This window comes from Manis pentadactyla, chromosome 7, assembly GCF_030020395.1.
Source record: "Manis pentadactyla isolate mManPen7 chromosome 7, mManPen7.hap1, whole genome shotgun sequence".
NCBI lineage: Eukaryota > Metazoa > Chordata > Mammalia > Pholidota > Manidae > Manis > Manis pentadactyla.
In genome coordinates, this window is record NC_080025.1 from 40,095,433 (window position 1) to 40,122,097 (window position 26,665).

Genomic DNA, 26,665 nt, shown 5'->3' on the forward strand with positions numbered 1-26,665 from the left:
TCATTACCCCAAAGAAACTGTTCACACTACACACTAATTCCCCATTCTCTCCTTTCCCCAGCCCACTGGCAACCACTAATCTACTTTCAGCATGTACAGATTTGTTTATTCTGAATATTTCATGTAAATAGAATCATACAATATTTGTTTTTTAATATCTGGCTTATTTCTCTTAGCATAATATTTTCAAGGATTATGTATACTTGTAGCATGTGCCAGAATGTCATTCCATTTTTTTTCATTGGGGTATTTTATTTCTATGTGTGTATCACATCCCTAGAAAAAGAATCCCAAAAGTTTCTCTACCGTGTGTTTTTCTTGTGCCTCCTCTTGGTACACGATGCCAGCTGTGGTGATTGGCACAATAAAACCAAACCACCTGTGAGGTTCACCAAATTCCCAGCTCTGTGATCATCAATGATTTCAAATTTGTCAATGTAATCATGCCTCATTATCACAATTAGAATGTTTAAAATAACTCTGAAGCACAGCCTAACAAGAACTTGGCGTGTGCCTCTCTCTTTGGCACTATTAATGCTTTTGAGCTCTTGAGAGCTTTGGCCAGGATGTGCACTTGGCCTGTTCCCTAGATGTTTTAATACCTTCTCCTCTCTTCTCAAATTCCTACACCTCTTGTCTTCCTGTCCACTGTCAATGGGGATCTTGTTTCCTACCTCAAAAGAGAACTAATCAGAAGAAAAGTTCACCAGACTCCTATGACCCATCAACCCTCATTTTCTCCTATTACATGGTATACCAGTTATCTGCTGCTGTATACCAAACAGCTCCAAACGTTAAACAACCCTTGTATTATATTCACTGGTCCTGTACGTCAGGAATTTGCACAGGGCACAGTAAAGAGAGCTTGTCTCTGCTCTGTCATGTCTGGGGCCTTACCTGGCAAGACTTGCAAACCAGGTATGCCTTGATGACTGGTGGCTAGAATCAGCTGGTGGAGGCTTTACTCGTGTCCAGCAGTTGGTGCTGGCAGTTGCTGGCTGGGACCTCAGCTGAGCTGACTGCTAGAACACCTCCATACAACTTCTCTGACTAGCTGACCTTCCTCACAGCACGGTGGCTGAGTGCCAAGAGTGAGTGCCATAAGAGCAAGTGGGAAGTGCCTGCCATTTAATGAGGTAGCCTTGGAAGCTTCACCTCTGCTACACTTTATTGGTCAAGGCAGACAGAAAGTTTTCCCCAGGTTCAAAGAGAGAGGACACGGTGTAGGGAGTAAAGATGGTGGAAGAGGAATGCAAGGTGGAAACCTCCTCCCAAGAACACCTTAAAGAAGAAAATATAGCAAATACAATGAAACTTGAAAATGACCCATAGCCTGAAGAACAGACCCCCTACAATGGAGGAAGAAGAGAGGACGACATAGAAAAAGGTAAAGTGGCAAAGCGGAGAATGGGCAAGACCCAAGCCCTCCCCCAACCCCATCGTACAGGCCAGAGAAAGAAGAACAGAGCAGGGAGTCAGTAGAAGCCCGGGAGTGCTGCACACCTGGCCCTGGAGATCTGCTCTGGGAGCATGAGCCCACACTATATTGGGTTCTGGTGACTAGTGGGGCTGGACACCAGGGACAGGTAGAACACTTTAGGAGGCTGAGACTCCAGCCAGTGTGCTAGTCCAGAGACCCAAAGCAGAGGCGGCAGTCTGAAAGAGTTGCCAGCAGTGGCAGGAATACCAGAAGGACAAGCATTGGACGGAACTCTCTCCCAAGGAGAAAGGGCAGGTAGCAGATGCCACCACAGCCCTTCCTTAGCCTAGGAGACTGGGAACTCTCGAGATCTCCAGACACTACATCCCCATTGGTGGCAGTACAGTCCCGGAGGCTCCACCTGCATGCACGGCTGGGAGCCAGCCCACTTGGCCCAGCAGCAGTATAAGGGTTTGCTGCCTGGCAGGCAGAGGGAGACTCTCCCAGCTTCCTTGGCTACATTTCAGCCCAACCAGGGAGGTGCCCAGAGGAGCCAGCCCCAAGAGCTCCTTCCTCCCTGTGGGTGTCCAAACCCAGTGCTGTGTGTCTAGCTGGGGCAGGATCACACATCAGTCTGCCCACCCCACTAACCCTGGAGACCCGCCATTGCTGCAGGGCAGGTGGAGGGTGGCCCCACCCACAGCAAGCCCAGCAGAGATTCCTGAGGTGATCACAAAGGCAGCAGCTCAAGCACACTGCCCACACAGACTTGGGCCACTACAGACACCAGACAGAAAGGTGCCCCACCCATGGCATGACAGTAGCTGGAGCCACCACAAAATAGAACCAGGCTCTAAAGAGTAAAGTATTTGAGCTTCTGGGCACTAGAGCACACTTCTTCATAGAGCTATTACTCTATACCAGAAAACATAGCAGAGACATCTAATAGAAAGGAAGAAACACAGAATCCCTGAGAAAATGAGCAGGTAGAGGAAAATGATCTAAACAAAACTATAGGACAGAACCCCAGAAAGATGGCTAAATGAGACAGCGATCACCAATCTTATTGACAAATTTTTCAAAATGAAAGTCATGAACATGCTCATGGATTTCCAGGAAAGTATTCAAGATTTCAGGGAGGACTTCAAAGAAGAGATAGAAGACCTGAAAAAGGGCCACCCAGAGCTGAAGAATACAGTATCTGAGATGAAACATACAGTGGAGGGATTTAAGAGTAGATTGGTGCAGGTTGAGGAAATGGTGAAAGAGATGGAAATCAGAGAACACGAAAACAAAGAAGCTGAGAAACAGAGAAAAAAAGGATTTCTAGAAGTGAAGAATGATAAGAGAGCTATGTGACCAATCCAAACAAAACAATCTTTGCATAATAGGGGTACCAGAAGAAGCGACAGAGAAAGGGTTAAAAACTCTCTTTAAGGAAAGAACTCTTGAAATCTTCCCCACTTGGGGAAAGAAATAGACACTCAGGTCATGGAAGTGCAGAGATCCTGTAACAAAAGGAAACCCCCAGCAAGACAACACCAACATAATAATTAAAATTGCAAAGATCAAAGATAAGTAGAGAGTGTTGAAAGCAGCCAGAGAGAGAAAAAAGATTACTTAAAGAGCAAATCCCATCAGGCTATCAGCAGACTTCTCAACAGAAACTCTACAGGTCGGAAGGTAGTGGCAAAATATATTTAATGTATTGAAACCCAAGGACCTCCAAGAATCCTTTACCTGGCAAGATTATCATTTAAATTTGAAGCAGGTATTCAACAATTTCTAGATAAATAAAAGTTGAAGGAATTTGCCACCACAAGCTAGTCTTACACACTATGGTAGATGGAAATGACCCTAAGGCTAAGTAGCTTTCACCAGTGAAAATAAACCCACAGCAAAGGTTGTAGGCCATCTAATTATCAAGTATGAAATTAAAGCAAAAAAGAAGCAAAATCAACTATACAGAAAATCAGTCAAGGGATTCACAAAAATTGCAGATTATGACATCTAATATGAAAAATGTGGAGGAGGGAGAAGAAGGAAAAAAAAGTACCTTTAGATTGTGTTTGAAATAGAGTAATCAGCAATTTAAGATAGACTATTATGTAGTAAGAAGTATCCTTGAACCTTTGGTAACCGCAAAACTAAAGCCTACAATAAATATGCACACACACACAAAAATAAACATAAAAAAAGAAATACAGTTACAACACAAAAGAAAACCATCAATAACAAGAGAGAAGTATGAGAGAGAAATGAACATAGATTTAAAAAGACAACCAGAAAACAATTAATAAAATGGCAATAAGTACTTATCTATCAATAGTCACCTTAAATGTAAATGGACTGAATGCACCAATCAAAAGACATAGAGTGGCACAATGGATAAAGAAACAGGATCCATCTATAACCTTTCTACAAGAGACTCATTTCCAACCCAAAGATATACACAGATTAAAAATGAAAGGATGGAAAAAGATATTCCATGCAAATAATAGGGAGAGAGAAGCAGGATTAGATAAATTACACAAAGGAAACAAAACGACCTACAAACACATGAAGGCTAAAGAGCATGCTTCTAAATAATCAATGGATCAATGAAAATATTAAAAAAGAAATCAAGCAATACATGGAGACAGATGAAAACAAAACACAACAGCCCCAAATCTATGGGACATGGCAAAGGCAGTTCTAAGAGGAAAGTACACAGCAATAAAGCTTACCTCAAGAAACAAGAACAATCCTAAATAAACAGTCTAAAATCACAACTAACAAACTAGAAAAAGAAAGACAAATGAAACTTGAAGTCAGTGAAAGAGGGGCATGATAAAGATCAGCACATAAATAAATAAATTGAGAAGAATAAAACAATAGAAAAACCAATAAAACCAGGAGCTGGTTCTTTGAGAAAATACACAAAATAGATAGACCCCTAGCCAGACTTATCAAGAAAAAAGAGAGTATACACAAATAAACAGAAACAGAAATGAAGAAGGAATAATCACAACAGATACCACAGAAACACAAACAGTTAGTAGAGAATACTATGAAAAATTATATGCCCATAAATTGGACAACTTAGAAAAAATGGACAGGTTCCTAGAAAAATACAACCTTCCAAGACTGACCCAGGAAGAAACAGAAACTCTGAACAGTCTAATTACCAGCAATGAAATAGAACTAGTAATGAAAGAAAAAAAAAGTCCCCAAAACAAAACTCCAGTACCAGACAGTGTCATAGCCAAATTCTACCAAATACTTAAAGAAGAGCTAATACCCACCCTTCTTAAAGCATTCCAAAAACTAGAAGAGGATGGAATACTTCCAAACTCATTCTGTGTGGCCAGCATCAGTCTAATAACAAAATGAGACAAAGACACCACAAAAAGATAAAAGTACAGACCTATATACCTGATGAACATAGATGCAAAAATACTCAACCAAATATTAGCAAACTGAAAAAAAAAAAACATCAAAAAGGCCATCTATCATGACTAAGTGGGATTTATTCCAGGATGCAAGCATGGTACAATATTCACATATCCATCAATATCATACACCACAATAACAAAAAGGAAGATAAAAATCACATGATCATCTCTGTAGATGCTGTAAAAGCATTTGACAAAATTCAACATCCATTCATGATAAAAACTCTCAACAAAATGGGTATAGAGACTACCTCAACATAATAAAGGCCATATACAACAAACCCACAGCTAACATCATATCTAACAGCAAAAAGCTGAAAGCTTTTCCTCTAAGATCAGGAATAAGACAAGGATGTCCACTCTCACCATTTTTATTCAACATAGTACTGGAGGTCCTGGCCACTGCAATCAGACAACACAGAGAGATAAAAGGCATCCAAATTGGTAAGAAAATGATTAAACTCTCACTATTTGGAAATGACATGCTAATATACATAGAAAACCCCCCCCAAAAAAACTACTAGAACTAACAACTGAAATCAGCAAAGTTGCAGGATACAAAATTAATACACATAAATCTGTTGCATTCCTATATACAAACAACAAACTGGTGAGAAGAGAAATCAGGATAACAACTACATTTACAACTACATCAAAAAGAATAAAATACCTAAGAGTAAACCTAACCACAGAGGTGAAAGACCTATACTCTGAAAACTACAAGACACTCATGCAAGAAATTATAAAAGACACCAAAAAATGGAAACATATCCCGTGCTCATGGATAAGAAGAATTAATATTGTCAAAATAGCCATCCTGCCCAAAGCAATTTACAGATTCAATGCAATCTCAATCAAAATACCAACAGCATGCTTCAATGAACTAGAGTAGTTTCAAATTCATATGGAACCACAAAAGACCCCCAATAGCCAAAGCAATCCTGTGAAAGAAGAGCAAAACTGGCGGGATTACACTCCCTGACTTCAAACTCTACTACAAAGCTCCAGTAATCAAAACGAATTGGTACTGGCACAAGAACAGACACATAGATCAATGGAACAGAATAAAGAGGTCAGAGATAAACCCATGCATATATGGCCAATTAACATACAATAAAGGAGCCATTAATATACAACAGGGGAAAGACAGCGTCTTCAGCAACTGATGTTGGCAAAACTGGACAGCTGCATGTAAGAGAATGAAACTTGGATTATTGTCTAACCCCATACAAAAAATAAACTTGAAATGGATCAAAGACCTGAATATAAGTCATGAAACCATAAAACTCTTAGAAGAAAACGTAGGCAAAAATATCTTGAATATAAGCATGATCAATGTTTTCCTGGACGCATCTCCTTGGGCAAGGGAAACAAAAAATGAACAAGTGGGACTCCATCAAACTAAAATTCTTCTGTACAGCAAAGGACACCATCAGCAGAACAAAAAGGCATCCTGCAATATGGTAGAATATATTTGTAAATGACTCATCTGATATGGTGTTAACATCCAAAATATATAAAGAACTTGTACACTTCAACATCCAAAAAACAAATAAGCCAATTAACAAATGGGCAAAGGACCTGAACAGACACTTCTCCAAAGAAGAAATACAAATGGCCAACAGGCACATGAAAAGATGCTCCACATTGCTAATCATCAGGGAAATGCAAATTAAAACCACAATGAGATATCACTTCACACCAGTTAGAATGGCCACTATCCAAAAGACAAGAAACAATAAATGCTGGTGAGGGTGCAGAGAAATAAGAACCCTCCTACACGGTTGGTCGGACTGCACATTGGTGCAACTGCTGTGGAAAGCTTCCTCAAAAAACTAAAAATAGAAATACCATTTGACCCAGTAATTCCACTCCTAGCAATTTACCTGAAGAAAACAAAATCTCTGATTCGAAAAGATATATGCACCCCTATGTTTATCGCGGCACTATTTTCAATAGCCAAGATATGGAAGCAATGTAAGTGTCCATCAATAGATGAATGAATAAGGAGGTGGTACATACATACCATGGAATTTTATTCACCCATAAAAAGAGAAGGTATCCTACCATTTGTAACAACTAGGATGGATCTAGAGGCAATTATGCTCAGTGAAATAAGCCAGGGAGAGAAAGACAAATACCATATGATTTCACTTATTTGTGGAATATAAAGAAAAAGCAAACCAAAGAAACAAAACAGTATTAGACTTATAGACACAGAGAAGTGACCGTGGTTGCCAAGGGGGAAGGGGAGGGGGATAAAAGGGCACAATAATTCACAATCTCAGTATAAGTTGATCATGGGGACTGTTGAACCACTGTGATGTACCTTTGAAACCAACATAAGATTGCATATTAATGATACTTTAAGAAAAAATAAACTTAAAAAAAAGGGAGGGAACACAACTTCAGAAAAAATACACTTTTGTGTTTCAATGGGAGGAATGTCGAAGTCACACTCTGAGAGCATGTGGGATGGGAGTGATTGTTGTGGCCATCTTTAGAGAACACATCTCCCTACTAATGATGAACTATGACCCTGAGCCCAGGCTCCTTTCCCTTCTTGCCTGCTCAAGGATAACATTCCAGCCATTCTCCCCTCTCCCCTCTGCTTCTCTGCCAGAATCTAGGAATCTAGATCATCCCCTTCAGCACACAAAACTGATGTTTAATCTCCTTTGATTTATCAAAAACAAAAACAAAAACAAAAACTTGACTCCCTAGCCCCTGTGTCCCAACTATACTTAACTTTTCTCCACTCAGTGTTTTAACATCTGCTACAGTCCATATTCCCCTAGTCTGTCTTCCATTAGAGTATCAGCTCAATAGCTGGGACTCCAGCTTCCATTGCTCAACATCATATATACCCTCAACCCACAGAACAGTGCCTGGTACATAGTAGCTGCTCAATTAATATTTTTTGAGCAAATGTTCCTGGTGAAACTGGTGATAGTAGTTGCCTGAGGGAAGAGGAAATGGGTGGAGAGCAGATAAATGTTATTCAGCAATCTGAGTTGCCTCCTCCCAATGGGAGAGACATTTTTTCCAATTTTTAAAAATTGTGAATTAGATACTTTTCCCCTTGCCTTTTAAGACTTAAGAACTTTGCACCCTGACCATATCTCACCTATTTAAATTAATGAGTTACACTACTTTTTTTTTGAGAGGGCATCTCTCATATTTATTGATCGAATTGTTGTTAACAACAATAAAATTCTGTATAGGGGACTCAATGCACAATCATTAATCATCCCCAAGCCTAATTCTCAACAGTCTCCAATCTTCTGAAGCATAACAAACAAGTTCTTACATGATGAACAAGTTCTTACATAGCAAATAAGTTCTTACATGGTGAACAGTGCAAGGGCACTCGTATCACAGAAACTTTTGGTTTTGATCACGCATCATGAACCTAAACAATCAAGTCAGATATGATTATTCATTTGATTTTTATACTTGATTTATATGTGAATCCCACATTTCTCCCTAATTTTTATCTTTTTTTTTAAATAAAATGCTGAAGTTGTAGGTAGATGCAAGATAAAGGTAGAAAACATAATTTAGTGCTGTAAGAGGGCAAATGTAGATGATCAGGTCTGTGCCTATAGACTAAGTATTAATCCAAGCTAGACAAGGTCAACAAAACATCCCCAGATGCAGAAGATTTCTCTCAAAACAGGGGGAGTGAGGTTCTAAGCCACACCTCTGTTGATCCCCTATTTCTCACCTGATGGCCCCCCTACAACTGTGCCTGTCTTAGGTTGTTCCTCCCTTGAGGAATCTTACCCATCTCTGGCTAACCAGCCATCTTCTGGGGCCATACAGGGAAATGTGAAGTTGGTAAGTGAGAGAGAAGCAATATTCTTTGAAAAGGTTAGCTTTTTACTTCTTTGCAGAGTTATGCCCTGTGGCTTCTATGCCCAGCATTTATCTTGAGGTATCATTACCACTTGGAAGTATTATGATACTCGGTAATTTTCTATATGAGGCACGAATTCTACTAAAGGGTTGTAATTAGGAAGGAAGAAGAAAAGCTATAGAAGTAGCAGACGGAAGAAAACATGGGAAGATTGATTATTTCTTTGACATAACTTCCTGTAGAGTAACATAAGCCTGTATAGGTTTTAACAAACTACTAATTAAATTGTGTACACACATTAACAGAATAGGAATACAGATACATAACAAAAGCAGACCTACAATTACCAGCCATATCCAGTGAAACCAAGAAAACCAGTTAGGTACCCTAGGCATTTGTGATAACTAATCAATAATATGGTGGATATTGTCTAACTGAATTTGAATAGTTTGAGAAAAAACAGACAAATTAAAACAACACATTCCTGGGAACTGTTCACATCCCATATGTTCTTTTAACAGTAGATAGTCGATAGTTACACAATTTTGGAGCACTGCAACTTGCACTTCTCCTAATTCTTGGTTGAGTTCCGACAATGTAGATCCAGTCAAATTTGTTGTTTTACTGTATGCACAGGCCAGCTTAGATATCTCCTTCTTCATTCCAATGGCAAGTCCAGGAACCAGTGGGATGAATGCAGCTATAACTACAACAGCGCAAGGATCTTTGTTGAAGTTTTTTGATGATCATCTTCTGGAATGACTCTTCCAGAGGATGTTGATGTTGGAAGTTCTTCTTCATATCGTATCTTAATTCATTTTCTGGGTAGCCAAATTAGGCTTTGATCATCTGTATGAACACAATCAAACCCTTTGCCCACACTTTGATATGACCTTTATACCATTGTGAAGAACCTATTGGAGACCACCACACAGGAATGGCTTTTCTTTTTTTTTAAGAGAAAGAAATATTATCAGAAAAATGTACTTCCATAGCTGATCGTCCGACACCCTTTAAAATATCAAGATTAAGGATATGTAAAGCATGCATTAATCGTTGATTTTCAGTTAATTTTTTCATACCAGGTGGTAATCCCCCTTTTTTGTTATCATTAATCTACAATTACATGAAGAATATTTTGTTTACCAGGCTCTCCCCTACACCAAGTGCCCCCCACAAACCCCATTAGAGTCACTGTCCATCAGCTTAGCAAAATGTTGTAGAATCACTACTTGTCTTCTCTTTGTTGCACAGCCCTCCACTTTCCCTCATCCCCCACATTATACATGCTAATCATAATACCCCCTTTCTTCTTCCCTGCCCTTATCACTCCCTACCCTCCCATTCTCCCCAGTCTCTTTTGCTTTGGTAACTGTTAGTCCCTTCTTGGGTTCTGTGATTCTGCTGCTGTTTTGTTCCTTCAGTTTTTCCTTTGTTCTTATACTCCACAGATGAGTGAAATCATTTGGTATTTGTCTTTCTCTGCTTGACTTATTTCACCAAGCATAATACACTCTAGCTCCATCCATGTTGTTGCAAATGGTAGGATTTGTTTTCTTCTTATGGCTGAATAATATTCCATTGTGTATATGTACCACATCTTCTTTATCCATTCGTCTACTGATGGACACTTAGGTTGCTTCCATTTCTTGGCTATTGTAAATAGTGCTGTAATAAACATAGAGGTGCATCTGTCTTTTTCAAACTGGAGTGCTGCATTCTTAGGGTAAATTCCTAGAAGTGGAATTCCTGGGTCAAATGGTAAGTCTATTTTGAGCATTTTGAGGAACCTCCATACTGCTTTCCACAATGGTTGAACTAATTTACATTCCCACCAGCTGTGTAGGAGGGTTCCCCTTTCTCCACAACCTCGCCAACATTTGTTGTTATTTGTCTTTTGGATGGTAGCCATCCTTACTGGTGGGAGGTGATATCTCATTGTGGTTTTAATTTGCATTTCTCTGATAACTAGCGATGTGGAGCATCTTTTCATGTGTCTGTTGGCCATCTGTATTTCTTTTTTGGAGAACTGTCTGTTCAGTTTTTTGCCCATTTTTTAATTGGATTATTTGCTTTATGTTTGTTGAGGTGCGTGAGCTCTTTATATATTTTGGATGTCAAGCCTTTATTGGATCTGTCTTTTACAAATGTATTCTCCCATACTGTAGGGTACCTTTTTGTTCTGTTGATGGTGTCTTTTGCTGTACAGAAGGTTTTCAGCTTCATAGTTCCACTTGTTCATTTTTGCTTTTGTTTTCATTGCCTGGGAAGATACATTCATGAAGAAGTTGCTAATGTTTATGTCCAAGAGATTTTTGCCTATAATTTTTTCTAAGAGTTTTATGGTTTCATGACTTACATTCAGGTCTTTGATCCATTTCAAATTTACTTTTGTTTATGGGGTTAGACGGTGATCCAGTTTCATTCTCTTACATGTAGCTGTCCAGTTTTGCCAACACCATCTGTTGAAGAGACTATCATTTCCCCATTGTATGTCCATGGCTCCTTTATCGAATATTAATTGACCATATATGTTTGGGTTAATGTTTGGAGTCTCTATTCTGTTCCCTTGGTCTGTGGCTCTGTTCTTGTGCCAGTACCAAATTGTCTTGATTACAGTGGCTTTGTAGTAGAGCTTGAGTTGGGGAGTGAGATCCCCCCAACTGTATTCTGCTTTGTCAGGATTCCTTTGGCTATTCGGGGTCTTTGGTGTTTACATATGAATTTTTGAACTATTTGTTCCAGTTCATTGAAGAATGTTTCTGGTAATTTGATAGGGATTGCATTAAATATGTATATTGCTTTGGGCAGGATGGCCATTTTGACTATATTAATTCTTCCTAACCTAGAGCATGGGATGAGTTTCCATTTGTTAGTGTCCTCTTTAATTTCTCTTAAGAGTGTCTTGTAGTTTTCAGGGTATAGGTCTTTCACTTCCTTGGTTAGGTTTATTCCTAGGTATTTTATTCTTTTTGATGCAATTGTGAATGGAATTGTTTTCCTGATTTCTCTTTCTATTGGTTCATTGTTAGTGTATAGGAAAGCCACAGATTTCTGTGCGTTAATTTTGTATCCTGCAACTTTGCTTTATTCTGATATCAGTTCTAGTAGTTTTGGAGTGGAGTCTTTTTTTTTTTTTTCATGTTTTTGTTTCTTTAATTGGAAGTGTCCCTCCCCATTGTTACAGAATGAAAATGTACAGAATTATCTTGTTTCTGAATGTCTTTTTCTTCCCCCACAATTTGTTTCTTTTTTTTTTTTTCCCTGGATAATTATTTTTTATTGAAGGATAGTTGACACACAGTATTACATTAGTTTCAGGTGTACAACACAGTGATTCAACATTTATATACATGATAATTCTAGGTACCAGCTATCACCATACCAAGTTGTTACAATATTTTGACTATATTCCTTATGCTATACATTACATCCCGGTTACTTATTTATTTTACAATTGGAAGTGTGTTTATATATATATATACATATATATATGTATATATATATATATTTTGTGTGTGTGTGTATGTGTGTGAAGGTATCTCTCATATTTATTGATCAAATGGTTGTTAACAACAATACAATTCTGTATAGGGGGGTCAATGCTCAATGCACAATCATTAATCCGCTCCAAGCCTAATTTTCGTCAGTCTCCAATGTTCTGATGCATAACGAACAAGTTCTTACATGGAGTATAAATTCTTACATAGTGAATAAGTTACATGGTGAACATTACAAGGGCAGTCATCACAGAAGCTTTCAGTTTTGTTCATGCATTATGAACTATAAACAGTCAGTTCAAATATGAATATTCATTTTATTTTTATACTTGATTTATATGTGGATACCACATTTCTCTCTTTATTATTATTATTTCTAATAAAATGCTGAAGTGGTAGGTAGATACGAGATAAAGGTAGAAAACATAGTTTAGTGTTGTAAGAGTGGAGTGGAGTCTTTAGGGCTTTTTATGTACAATATCATGTCATCTGCAAATAGTGACAGTTTAACTTCTTCTTTACCAATCTGGATTCCTTGTATTTCTTTGTTTTGTCTTATTGCCGTGGCTAGGACCTCCAGTACTATGTTAAATAACAGTGGGGAGAGGGAGCATCCCTGTCTTATTCCTGATCTCAGAGGAAAAGCTTTCAGCTTCTCGCTGATCAGTATGATGTTGGCTATGGGTTTATCATATATGGCCTTTATTATGTTGAGGTACTTGCCCTCTATACCCATTTGGCTGAGAGTTTTTATCATGAATGGATGTTGAATTCTGTCAAGTGCTTTTTCAGCATCTATGGAGATGATCATGTGGTTTTTGCCCTTCTTTTTGTTGATGTGGTGGATGATGTTGATGGATTTTCGAATGTTGTACCATCCTTGCATTCCTGGGATGAATCCCATTTGGTCATGGTGTATGATCCTTTTGATGTATTTTTTAATTCGGTTTGCTAATATTTTATTGATTATTTTTGCATCTACATTCATCAGGGATATTGGTGTGTAATTTTCTTCTTTGTTGGGGTCTTTGCCTGGTTTTGGTATTAGGGTGATGTTGGCTTCATAGAATGAGTTTGGGAGTATTCCCTCCTCTTCTATTTTTTGGAAAAATTCAAGGAGAATAGGTATTATATTTTCTCTGTATGTCTGATAAAATTCCGAGGTAAATCCGTCTGGCCCTGGGGTTTTGTTCTTGGGTAGTTTTTTGATTACCACTTCAATTTCTTTGCTCGTAATTTGTTTGTTTAACTTTTGTGTTTCTTCCTTGGTCAGTCTTGGAAGGTTGTATTTTTCTAGGACGTTATCCTTTTCTTCTATGTTTTCCAGCTTGTTAGCATATAGGTTTTCATAGTAGTCTTTAATAATTCTTTGTATTTCTGTGGAGTCTGTCATGATTTTTCCATTCTCATTTCTGATTCTGTTGATGTGTGTTGATTCTCTTTTTCTCTTAATAAGTTTGGCTAGAGGCTTACCTATTTTGTTTATTTTCTCAAAGAATCAGCTCTTGGTTTCATTGATTTTTTCTGTTGTTTTATTCTTCTCAATTTTGTTTATTTCTTCTCTGATCTTTATTATGTCCCTCCTTCTGCTGACTTTAGGCCTCATTTGTTCATCTTTTTCCAGTTTTGATAATTGTGATGTTAGACTATTCATTTGGGATTGTTCTTCCTTCTTTAAGAGTGCCTGGATTGCTATATACTTTCCTCTTACGACTGCTTTCACTGCTTCCCACAGAAGTTGGGGCTTTGTGTTGTTGTTATCATTTGTTTCCATATATTCCTTGATCTCTATTTTAATTTGTTCATTGATCCATTGATTATTTAGGAGCATGTTGTTAAGCCTCCATGTGTTTGTGAGCCTTTTTGTTTGTAGAATTTATTTCTAGTTTTATACCTTTGTTTTCTGAAATGTTGGTTGGTAGAATTTCAATCTTTTGGAATTTACTGAGGCTCTTTTTGTGGCCTCGTATATGGTCTATTCTGGAGAATGTTCCATGTGCACTTGAGAAGAATGTGTATCCTGTTGCTTTTGGATGTAGCATTATATAGATGTCTATTAGGTCCATCTGTTCTACTGTATTGTTCAGTGCCTCCGTGTCCTTACTTATTTTCTGTCCAGTGGATCTATCCTTTGGGGTGAGTGGCATGTTGAAGTCTCCTAAAGTGAGTGCATTGCATTCTATTTCTCCCTTTAGTTCTTTTAGGATTTGTTTCACATATGCTGGTGCTCCTGTGTTGGGTGCATATATATTTATAACGGTTATATCCTCTTGTTGGACTGAGCCCTTTATCATTATGTAATGTCCTTATCTCTTGTTACTTTCTTTGTTTTGAAGTCTATTTTGTCTGATACTAGTACTGCAACACCTGCTTTCTTCTCTCTGTTGTTTGCATAAAATATGTTTTTCCATCCCTTGACTTTTAGTCTGTGCATGTCTTTGGGTTTGAGGTGAGTTTCTTGTAAGCAGCATATAGATGGGTCTTGCTTTTTTATCCATTCTATTACTCTGTGTCTTTTGGTTGGTGCATTCAATACATTTACATTTAGGGTGACTATTGAAAGATGTGTACTTTTTGCCATTGCAGGCTTTAGATTCATGGTTACCAAAGGTTCAAGGTGAGCTTCTTTAATATCTTACTGCCTAACTTAGCTCACTTATTTAGCTGTTGTATACACTGGCTGGAGATTCTTTTCTTCTCGCCCTTCTTATTCCTCCTCCTCCATTCTTTATATGTTGGTTTTTTATTCTGTGCTCTTTCAGGTTTCCTTTACCTGCTTTTAGTGGATAGTTGATTTTATTTCTTGCCTTTAGTTAGTATTTGGTTGGTCTGCTTTCTTTGCTGTGATTTTATTTTCTCTGGTGACATCTGTTTAGTCTTAGGAGTGCTCCCATCTAGTATAGTCCCTCTAGAATACCCTGTAGAGGTGGTTTGGGGGAGGCAAATTCCCTCAACTTTTGCTTGTCTGGGAATTGTTTAATCCCTCCTTCATATTTCAATGATAATCGTGCTGGATACAGTGTTCTTGGTTCAAGGCCCTTCTGTTTCATTTCATGAAATATATCATGCCATTCTCTTTTGGCCTGTAAGGTTTCTGTTGAGAATTCTGATGATAGCCTGATGGGTTTTCCTTTATAGGTGACCTTTTTCTTCTCTCTAGCTACCTTTACAACTTTGTACTTGTCCTTGATCTTTCCCATTTTAATTATTATGTGTCTTGGTGTTGTCCTCCTTGGTTCTCTTCTGTTGGGAGTTCTGTGTACTTCTGAGCTCTGATTATTTCCTCCCCCAGTTTGGGGACATTTTTAACAATTATTTCTTCAAAGACACTGTCTATCCCTTTTTCTCTCTTCTTATTCTTCTGGTACCCCTATAATGTGGATATTGTTCCTTTTGGATTGGTCACACAGTTCTCTTAATATTGTTTCATTCCTGGAGATCCTTTTATCTCTCTCTGTGTCAGCTTCTCTGCATTCCTTTTCTCTGGCTTCTATTTCATCAATGGCCTCTTGCATCTTATTCATTGTGCTTATTAATCCTTCCAGAGTTTGTTTCACTTCTGTAATCCCCCTCCGCACATCTGTAATCTCCCTCTGGACTTCATCCCTTAGCTCTTGTATATTTCTGTGCATCTTCGTCAGCATATTTATGATTTTTATTTTGAATTCTTTTTCAGGAAGACTGGTTAGGTCTGTCTCCTTCTCAGGTGTTGTCTCTGTGATCTTTTTCGGCCTCAAATTCTGCCTTTTCATGGTGATAGAGATAGTTTGTGGAGCTGGTACGAGTGACCGCTGGGAGAACGTCCCTTCTTGTTGGTTTCTTGCCTTCCTCTCCTGGGAGAACAGCGACCTCTAGTGGCTTGTGCTGGGCAACTGCACATAGATGGGGCTTCTGATTCTTGCCCGGCTGCTATGGAGTTTATCTCCTCTGTTGCTGTGGGCATGGCCTGCCTCTGGCTGCTCCTCTGATATGGCGGAGCCGCATTGGAGGGGAAATGACCAGGAGGCTGTTTATCTCCATGAGGGGCCTCTGAGCTGCCCTGCTATCCAGGGGTTTAGGGTGCCCAGAGTTCCCTGCTACTGGGCTAAGTGTCCCGGATGCTTCCATCTGGCTGTGGGGTCCCTGTCCCTTGAAGACTTCCTGAAAGCACTCGCTTGTCTTTGTCCCAGGAGCACCAGCTGCGGGGACCTGCTCACAGGTCTTACTGTCCTGTTTCCCTCGTTTTCAGCACCTAATGCATGCACTGTGTCTTCAGTCTGGTGCGGATGGCTAGGGCTGGCTATTTAGCAGTCCTGGGCTCCTTCTTCCCCCCCGCTCCGACTCCTCTCCTCCCACTGGGAGCTGGGGTGTGGGGCGCTCGGATCCCACCAGGCCATGGCTTGTATCTTACCCCCTTCATGAGGTGCTGGATTCTCGCAGGTGTGGATGTAGTCTCACTGTTGTGCTGTGTCTTCTGGTCTCTCTTTTAGGAAGAGTTGTCTTTGTTGTATTTTCAAAAATATATGTGGTTTTGGGAGGAGATTTCTGCTGCTCTACTCATGCCACCATCTTGGCTCCCACTCGAGTTACACTATTTTTAAAAAGGAGCTGACATGAAATGGGTCAGCAGCTGGACGTAGTGATGACGGAGAAATGTGCGGGCCCCTTTGCTGGTTCCACACCCTGCCTGTCACCCCTCCATCCTCCCCCTGAATACTCATGCCTAGAAACCTCTGTCTCCTCTGAGACTCCCTGACTCTGGTCCAACCCAAGGCTAGCCCTGTTTGATCTGACCACTTCAGAGCCTTCACCGCAGGCATGCAGCCCAGCAGAGCAGGCTGAAGCTGGGAATCCTCCCCTAGATGGGCCTTTGGGGGTGGGATGAAAGAAAGTGGCCAGGCAGGGAGCTCAGGAATGCTGGGGCTGGGTCAGGAATAGGTGAAGGCTGAGGGAAGGCAGGGAGGTAGAGAAGGCGATCCTTCCTGTGGTGACCAGGGCATTTACTGAGCACCTGCTGTGTACCCAGGCATGTGCTGGGCATTTACTTGGCCCCTGCTGTGTACCTAGGCATGTGCTGGGAACATAGTGGTGACAGCCCTGCCCTCACAGGGCAGTAGAAGAGACAGATCAGTGACCAGAGAGAGGGTGGCACCCTAGAATGAACAGGGTCGAGATGCAAGGGAGGGGTATCTGATGCAGTCAAGGAGGTCTTCCTGAAGAAGCGGTAACCAAGCTCCTCATGGAGTCTGACACCCACAGAGAGATCCAGCTCTTCAGCCCCAACTGATGACATTTTCTCTCACTCCCTTGAAACCAGCCACATGGCCTTCTTTCCAATTCCTGTACTCTCCAAGCTTATTCCCCATCCTCTGCGCCATTGCACTTGCTGTTCCCTGTGCATGGTACTCTCTTCTCACTTCCTCACCAGGCAGCTCCTCCTCTGTCAGATTGCAGAACAATTGTCCTTGCAGCATTTAACTCTTTTAAGAAAGTCCCTTGTTTCTAGTTTCTGTTGACACTTTTTTTCCTGCCTTCCAGCTAGGAAGTGGCCTCTCCTCGGCCCCTGCTCCCTAATCCCTGGCAGAGAGTCTGATAAAGAAATGATGCCTGGCAAATCTTTGGTATGTTAAAGAAGGAAGCCAGAATTTCTGAGATAAAACCACAGTCTGGTGAAGACGTTGGAGGAGGGAGTTCCATGCAGAGGGAACAGCACAGGCAAAGGTGTGGAGCAAAGAGAGCTGGTGATTCTGAGGCCCTGGGGCAGGCTGTGTGGGGCTCAGAGGAGGAACAGGAGAAGGAAGGAGGGTGGAAGGAAGTGAAGAGGAGGACTAGGGAGGACTCTGGCAGGACGCCGCGTGTGAAAGGCCCCAAGCTTTGGTCCTCTGGACAGCTGGAGGCAGAGGAACTTACAGGGATCTTTTTACTTAGGGGCAAAGTGACCAATGTATGTTTTTGAAAGACCATATGGCTGGCTTGTAGCTGCCAGGGGCAGAGGGCGGGTCCTAAGGGACAGGCCTCGCTTCCCAGGACCTTATAATGGCTGTGTGCAGAATATTCCACCGCAGGACCTTCTGGAACAGGCCATGACAGCTTAGCAGCCCCATCGGGCCCCCTCTCTCAGTTCACTGTCCCCGCCTTCTCACAGCCTGGGCTTGCTCTCCTCCATGCTGTCCCTGGTCTCCACAACAGTTGGAGGTGGTACTTTTCACAGAACTCTTGGAAAAAATGTTAATAGATAATTAAAGGCACATGGCACAGATTTCTAAAAGTCCAAGAAGAGATACAGTGCAAGCCTTCTCTTCTCCCTTCTCCAAGGCCCCCCACTGGGAGGCACTGGGGCCACCAATTTCTAGGGTTTTCTCCCAGAGCTAGGCTATTGTAAGTAAATGAAGATGAGGTAATACTGTTCAGGTTATTCACAAGATTCTGCACCTTAGATTTTTGCTCAAGAGTATTTTCATTTATTCAACACATGTTTATTGAGAACCTACTGTATGCCAGGCACTGTTCTAGGCACTGGGGATACAGCACAGAAGAAAACAGACAAAATTCCCTGCTTTCCTGGAGCTAACATTCTAGTGGGGGAGACAGACAGGAGACAGATAAAATGACAAGTACATTGAACTACTTAATAGGTCAAAAGGCAATGGTAAGTGTAATTAACAAAACATAAAGCAGGAAAAAACATTGGAGTATTAAGGAAGCAGGTTTCTATTTTTTGACAAGGTGGTCAGAGGAAGCCCCACTAACAGGTGACATCTGAGGAAAAGCCTGATAGTGGTAAGGAAGCGAGTCATTTAGAAATCCAGGGGTAAGGGTGTGTACAGCAGAGAAGACAGCAAGTACAAAAGTCCTGAGGCAGGAGTGAATCTGAAGTGTTTTCAGATCCAGGAAGGAAAGCATTGTGACTGGAGAAGAATGAGTGAGAGGGAGTGTCGGGGGTGAGACTCTATCCTGCAGAACCCTGTCCAGAAGCTAGCTTATGCTTTCTCACTTTGGGAATGCCTCACTGGCATGCTGGGGCTGGCTTGTAATAGTTTGTGAGAGCCGATGGCTAAGTTTTGGTGTATTTTGAACGCCACATGTTAAACATCGCCATTACTAAAGATTAAATTAAACCTTCAACTAAAAAATGGTATCAAACACAAAGATAATAAGTAGTCCAAAACTTAGTGCTTCCTACCTAAGTGTTCATCAGTAGATGAATGGATAAAGAAAATGTGGTAGAAATACACAATGGTATATTATTCAGCCATAAGGAGAAAACAAATCCTACCATTTGCAACAACATGGATGGAGCTAGAGGGTATTACCCAGTGAAATAAGCCAGGTGGAAAATCACAAGTATCAAATGATTTCACTCATCTGTGGAGTATGAGAACAAAGAAAAAAAAAACTGAAAGAACAAAACAGCAGCAGACTCACAGAACCCAAGAATGGACTAACAGTTACCAAAGGGAAAGGGACTGGGGAGGATGGGTGGGAAGGAATGGATAAGAGGAAAAAAAAGGGCATTACAATTAGCAGACATAATGTGGGGGTGGCACAGGGAGGGCTATACAACACAGAGAAGACAAGTAGTGATTCTAAGGCATCATACTACGCTGGTGGACAGTGACTGTAATGGGGTTTGTGGGGGGTACTTGATGATGAGGGGGAATTTAGTAAACTTAATGTTGCTCATGTAATTGTAGATTAATGATACAAAAAAAATCTGTTTCCTAATTATTGCAGCATATTTACTACCATTTCTGCTCTAGAGGTTTTACGTCTATTGTGTCTGCCTGGTAGAAATACTATATAGTGGTGAGCTATTGCTGTTTCCTCCAAACGCTGCAGTCAATGTCACATTGATTGCTTCAAATCAGCTGTGGTGGGAGTATTTACACCACAGACATTGGCAACCTATACAAAGCAAGACTGTTTCCACCCCCAGAGAGCCAGTGATTATTTCCCAACTCGCAACCACTGTAATGCACAGAGATTTGGCTCATTTTTTTGTAAAGCTGCATGGTATTCCATTGCATGGGTAGGCCATAAATATTTTGCTGATGAGCTCTTAATTTGTTTTCGGTCTTTTGCTAACACTGACAGTGCTTTTGTGATCTCGCACACATATGGCTGCCCCCCAGAATAAACCCCTCTAAGAAGGGCTGTGTCAAAGGGTGTGGGTGTTCTCACATGAATGCCTGTTGCCTAATGTCTTTCCATGGAGGCTGCACCAATTTCCACACCCACCAGCAGTGGGTCAGGCTACAGAGGCTTCTCCTAGAGATGCAAACTCTGCTGCTTAAACCCTGTGACAGCTCCCACTGCGCCCAGGATGAAGCCTCCGATCTTCCCAAAGCAGAGGCCCTTCACTGGCGGGTCTTGTCTGTTTGTCTTGCAACTGGAAGTCTGCACCATGACCCTTCATAAACTCCACATTATAGCTACCTTAGTAATCTGCTGCCTGTCCCTGGCATGGGCCACGCTCCCATCCATACTTGCTCATTCATGCCTTTATTTCCCTTCTCTGAGAGCTTACTTCCCAGCACCTATCACCACAGAAACTCCCACTCATTCACTTTGGACCCTTTCTGTTCCAAGAAGCTGAAATCCCCACTGTAACTGTCTTCTGAAAAATCAGGAATTGATGGGCTCCTCTGAGTGAAAAATCATCACATTGTCCGGCTTCAGGCACAGCTGGCTCCAGGGGCTTGAATGATGCCATGAGGCCAGTCTTGGGTTGTTGGCTCTGTTCTCTTCTGCATCAGCACACTTCGGTATCCTCTGCTTTTAGAGATCCCCTTCATGGTCACAGGAGGCAAAGAGCTGGGAGTGGAGGGAAGGTTCCAGGCAGAGAGAAGAGCCCACAGAGTGCCAGACCTGGTGCCAGATCCCAGACCCTGGTTGCCCCTCACCAACAACCCAATAGCCACACACCACCCTGCAGGCCTAACTCCAAAGAGGGGACCCGTTCTTGCCCACTTGCTAAATTTTTCAACTGAGAGACAGAGTGGGAACAGAGTGGGCAGAGAGCCAGTTCTTGGGCTCTGGAGGCAGATGGGTTCAGATCCTGGTTTTGTTCTTTGCAATGGTGAAAGGTTCAGAGCTAGAAATTGGGACAGTCATGCAACACTGAGAATGTGCTCAAAGCCGCTGAATTGTTCTCTTTAAGATGGCTAGTCTGTGACGTTTTACTTATATTTTACCACAGTACCAAGAGAATGAAGCTCAAGATGCTAACAAATAATAATAAACAAGATAAAATAAAAAGGAGAAAAAAAAAGTCCCAGTTCAACCACTTACCAGCCGTGTGACCTGGGGCAGGTTGGGCCGCCTCTCCCGTAGTCTCTTCGTTGGACTGTAAAATAAGGTTAACAATCATGAGCACCTCACAGGCTTGCCGAGAGGCTCAAATAGGTTAATACATCAACAGTGCTGAGAGCAGCACCTGAGATACAGCAAGTGTTCAACAAATGTTAGTTACTGCTATTAAATCAAAATATTGGGCCGATTGCCAAATGAGAGAAACCAGAGGGAATAGGTCACCGTCTTGGTCCTGCTTTTACGGAATACCACAGACTGGGTGGCTTATAAACAACAGAAATTTGTTGCGCATGGTTCTGGAGGCCACGAGTTGGGTGTCAGGGGCCAGCACTGGCGGGGCGGGGCCCTGTTCTGGGCTGCAGACTTGTACCTTCCGTGGTGGAAGGGGTGAGGGAGCTTTCTGGAGCCTCTTTGATAAGGCCGCCTGTGCCATGCATAACTGATCACTTCCCAAAGGCCTGTCCGAATACCATCACCATGGGGCTAGGTTTCCACACGTGAATTTGGGCGGGACACAAACATTCAGACCATCGCAAGCACAGAGTGTAGGATTCCATTTGCATGAAATGTCCGCAAGAGGCAAACAAAAAGACAGAAAGCACACTAGTGGTGGCCCGGGGCTGGGAGAGGGGATGGACAGTGACTACTTAATGGCTACTCGGTTTCCTCACCAGGGTGATGGAAATGATTTGGAACTAGACGTGGGGAATGTATTAAATGCCACTGACTTGTACGCTGCCAAGTGGTTACTTTTCATGTCGAGTGATTTTTCACCTCAAAAGTATATATTTTTTAATTGGCACTTTGGAAAAAAACGGGGTGGCCAGTATCTGGATGTTCTTCTCAGGCTGTGAAGCCTCATGGCTTGTCCTGTTCTGGAAGCCTTGTGCCCCTCCCTCTTCCTGGCCTGATACCCCACCTCCTCCTCCCCCTCCCCACCCCCAGCTTCTCCCCTGGCTCTTCCAATGGTTTGCTGTGGGACTTGGTGACTTAGTTTCCTTGCCTGTACCAAGAGGGGGCAGGACCCTGTTGGTTTCTTGTGAGCCCTCAAATTTCATGGGCTGAGGCCTTCCTTGAGCCCAGAGTGTCAAGGCTTCAGGGCCTGCCTTTCCCAGCCCAAACTGCGGCCCCTCCATCCAGCACAGGCAGGACTTTGTCCAGGACCCTTAGTCAGTGCTCAGACTGCCCCCTCGTCTCGGCCAAGTTCTCATGCCTCGCAGAGCCAGGCCGCTCGTCCCACAGTTCTCTCATAAAGTGAGGCAGTGGCCCTTTGGCCTCTTCTCGGGAGACCCAGCTGGCTGCTTATGGTGTGGGACTTACTCCGCACCCGAGGACTCCTCCGGCTTCAGACGGTCTGAGGTGGCCATGTCTCCAGACTCACAATGTCCTGGCCCTTCAGGCCTGCAGCCCTCAGAGAGGACACCCACATACTCTCCATGAATGGGCCCTGGGGTCCTCTATCCAGGTCATCCAAGCCCCAGGACACCTGTTGGACCCCAGGGCAGGGCCTGGAGTGGTGGCTGGGCAGCTGCCCTGAAAAAGAGCTCCCACAAACTTGGCAGGATCTGCAGGGAGGGTAGTACCTGATACCCCCCTCTGGGCCTCAAGGCCCAGAAACCTGAGTTACTGTTGTATTACAAGCATGAGAGGCCTGAGAGCCTGCTGGCTGGGGAAAGCAGGGCGGAGCAGCCCAGACAAGAAGCTGTTAAAGAAGTAATTGGAAAGGTAGGAGCCCGGGGGTCTGTGTGTGACTCTATTGCCCTAGGCTGCTGCTTTCTAGCCAGGACAGAAGGCTTAAACAAGGTCTGTGCATCCTCCCCTTGATATACCCAGGCATCTGTTCCTTCCTTTTCTTCCTGTTTCTAAAATGTCAGCCCACATTTCCAGGGTTCCTACTGTCCACCTGGCCCCGCTCTGGGCAATGCTGGGGAATCCACAGTGGTTGACCCATCCTCACCCCCAGCCCAATGGACGGGTGTGGGTAAAATTGTAACATTTCCAGTATATCTCACCTGGCTTTGGGGTATTTGCATATCCTCAGGGGTGAAGAGAAGTTCATCTCCATGTCAATGTGTAATTCCTTGGGCAACCAAGGGTGTGTCTGAACCTGAGAATTTAAAGGGAGGAGCTGGCTTGCTTACTGGCTTGCTTTTTCCAGAGCAGTGGGGAGAGATGGTGCTGGACTGCAGTTGGTAAGCAATAAACAGGTTTTAAACTTTATTTCTCCCTTTGATTTCAGTGTTTAGAGGTATTTTGCCCTGGGATTTCCTCTCCCCAGACTTACATCTGGCATCAGTTGGCAGGATTCCTTTGTACCCGAAATCTGTCATAATGGGTGCAAGCTTTGGGAGCGCTGCTCTGTGGATGGTGGGGAGGCTCCAGGAGATGCAGCAGCAGAGGGTGCCGCTTCACCTGTTATTATCGCCCCAGTTGTGGGGCTTCCAACTTGGGAACCCCTAGTGGGAAATTGGTCTAGTAAAGTACCTCCTAGAGGGGTGGGGCCTTCACCAGAAATGGGGAAAGGTGGGAACACTGGAAGCTGCACAGTTAGCCCTCCGTGAGTTGGAAGACTGCTTGGAGACCTTAGGGGGCTGTGTAGTGGCTGGCATTGTAGGGTCCCTTTTAATTGAAATAGTGGAAAATGTTATACAGGAGAAAGAGGATTATCGAGGGACTTGGGCAGGAGAGAGACACACTTCAGCATCGCTTGGAAGAGCTGGGCGATTACCTATGGGGTGCTATTAAAGAAGAGAGCTACTGAAAAGACATGCCACTCTCCTAGAAGATTCCTTAGTGGGGAGGGGGCGAGGGGGTAGATGGCAGGAAAAGTGTTTCAGGAGGCCATGGGTTGGGGGAAGAGCAGTCCCTTCAGCCCTGGAAATGGTGGAAGAGGAGCCATTGGTGAAGGAGCCCAAGGGAGAAGAGTAAGGAGGCGGTGCCGTTGGCAGATCTGCTACCCAGGCCACCACTGGAGGTACCATCTTCACCTGTTTTAAAGGCCTGCTGAGCTGCAATTAAGAAAATAAAAGTGAAACAACTGCAGGCTCCTCAGGGGGAGAAGCAGCCCACTCCCCAGGTTGTGGAGCTCTCCATGCTCTGCCCCTATACCCAGGATGAGCTGGTGGACAGGAGTGTCAGGTGTAGACAGAGACAATCAGAATCTCTGCCAATGTGACTTTTACATCTCTGGGATATGGGAGTGGAAAACAGTGTGTCGGGTACTGAGATGAGTAGAATGGCTTCCCTGACGGCCACCTCCAGTGGCGGTTGCAAAATGCCCATCACACCTCAGGGAATCAGACACTCCTGGAATGGTTGACAGCTGCCATCAGGACAGTTTGGCGTAATCAGGGTGATTTACCATATTTACCCAGTAGTTGGAAAATGTATGCAGAGCTCCAACTGTGGGAACTGGGTATGAAAAATATCATCTATAATATGGACCCCCAGGGCCCTGATGAGGAGGTGTTCACTGTAGGAATGAGAAACCTGGTGCTGCACACAGCTCCCACATCTCTCTTTGCATCCCTAGTGAATACTCTTGCCCCCCACCTAGGGCAACCCATAAGAGAGGCTACTTGTACTTTAACAGATCTGGGGGAGGTTGAAATAATAAGAGCACATAGGAAAGTACAGGCCAACACTGAAAGGAGAGGTACAAAAGGCCCCGTGAGGGTCTTGAGGACCCAGATGTGGGTTGATTTGATAAAAGACATGGTAGTGAAAGAAAAACTCAATGGGAAGCCCAATAGAATATTGTTAGAACTGTGGCACCAATTAACGCCAGAGCAGCACTTCCAGCCGCTGAGGTCCAGGACATGGAAACCAGAGTCAAGGCCTCATGCCCAACCTGTGTCTCTGCAAAACTTCATGGGAGACAGTACTCAGGATTCACCTGAGCCCTCACCCCCACAGTAGGATGATTGGGCATCGTGGTTAGACTGAGGGGGTGGTCAAAGTCCCCACCTTAGGGGACATGGTAGGGACCAGAGGCCACATGTAGAATTAGTAATTCACTGGTCCCCTGTGAATGCACAACGTGTCTGGCGCTGGTGTACACTGGAGCTGAGTGTTCTTTGATTCACAGCAACCCTGAGCATTTTCCTGGTATTCCTGCTGTGATAGATGGCTATAGGGATAAGGCAATTAGAGTGAAGAAAGCCCAAATCCCACTGGGGATAGGGTGTTTACCCCCAGAGGAGTATACTATGTACATTTCTCCCATCCCTGAATGTATTTTGGGGATAGATATCCTGCAGGGCCTGTGGTTACAGACCACTTCAGGTGAGTTCAGACTGAGGGTATGTGTGGTAAAGGCAGTTCTGAGGGGACAGGCTAAGCACCCACCTGTAACTCTGCCTGTACCCCAGTGGGTGACAAATATAAAGCAGTATAAATTGTCTGGGGGGCACAAGAAATTGGAGAAACTCTACAGGAGTTGGAGAGCATTGGCATACTAAAGCCCACTCATAGTCCTTTTAATTCCCCAGTGTGGCCAGTGAGAAAGCCAGGTGCCTCCTGGCGCATGACTGTAGACTACAGGAACTTGAATAAAGTCACGCCCCCCTTTGCATGCTGCTGTCCCCTCTATAGCAGACATTCTGGACACCCTCAGCCATGAACTGGAAATGTATCATTATGTGGTAGACCTTGCTAATGCTTTTTTCTCTATTGACATAGCACAGGAAAGCCAGGAACAGTTTGCCTTCACATGGGAAGGCTGGCAGTGGACATTCACTGACTTTCCACAGGGGCACCTCCACAGTCCCACTGCCTGTCATAGACTTGCAGCCCAGGACTTGGCCACATGGAGGAAACCGCAAACAGTGCAGTTGTATCACTACATTGATGAAATGCTCATATCTGATTCTCTTTCAGATTTACAAGGGGCAGTTCCTAGAATGTTGTAACATCTACAGGAAAAAGGATGGACTGAACAGCACCAAGGTTCAGGGACCTGGTTGTCTGTGAAATTCTTGGGGGTTGTCTGGTCGGGTAAAACTAAAGTTATTCCTGAAGCAGTCATAGACAAAGTCCAGGCTTTTCCCACCCCTACCACTGTGGCTGTATTACAAGAGTTTTGGGGTCTTTTGGGCTACTGGAGAGAGTTTACCACACAGTTGGCACAAATTCTGAAGCCCTTATACTGGTTGGTACTAAA

General features: G+C 42.9%; 1 protein-coding gene and 1 pseudogene across 1 annotated transcript in view; both read right to left on the minus strand.

Annotated features, from left to right (window-relative positions):
* The window catches only part of LANCL2 (LanC like glutathione S-transferase 2), a 240,610-nt gene that overhangs the window by 140,932 nt on the left and 73,013 nt on the right, over positions 1–26,665 (minus strand). The window lies entirely within an intron of this gene.
* Positions 277–22,871, minus strand: LOC118907920 (40S ribosomal protein S15a-like; annotated as a pseudogene).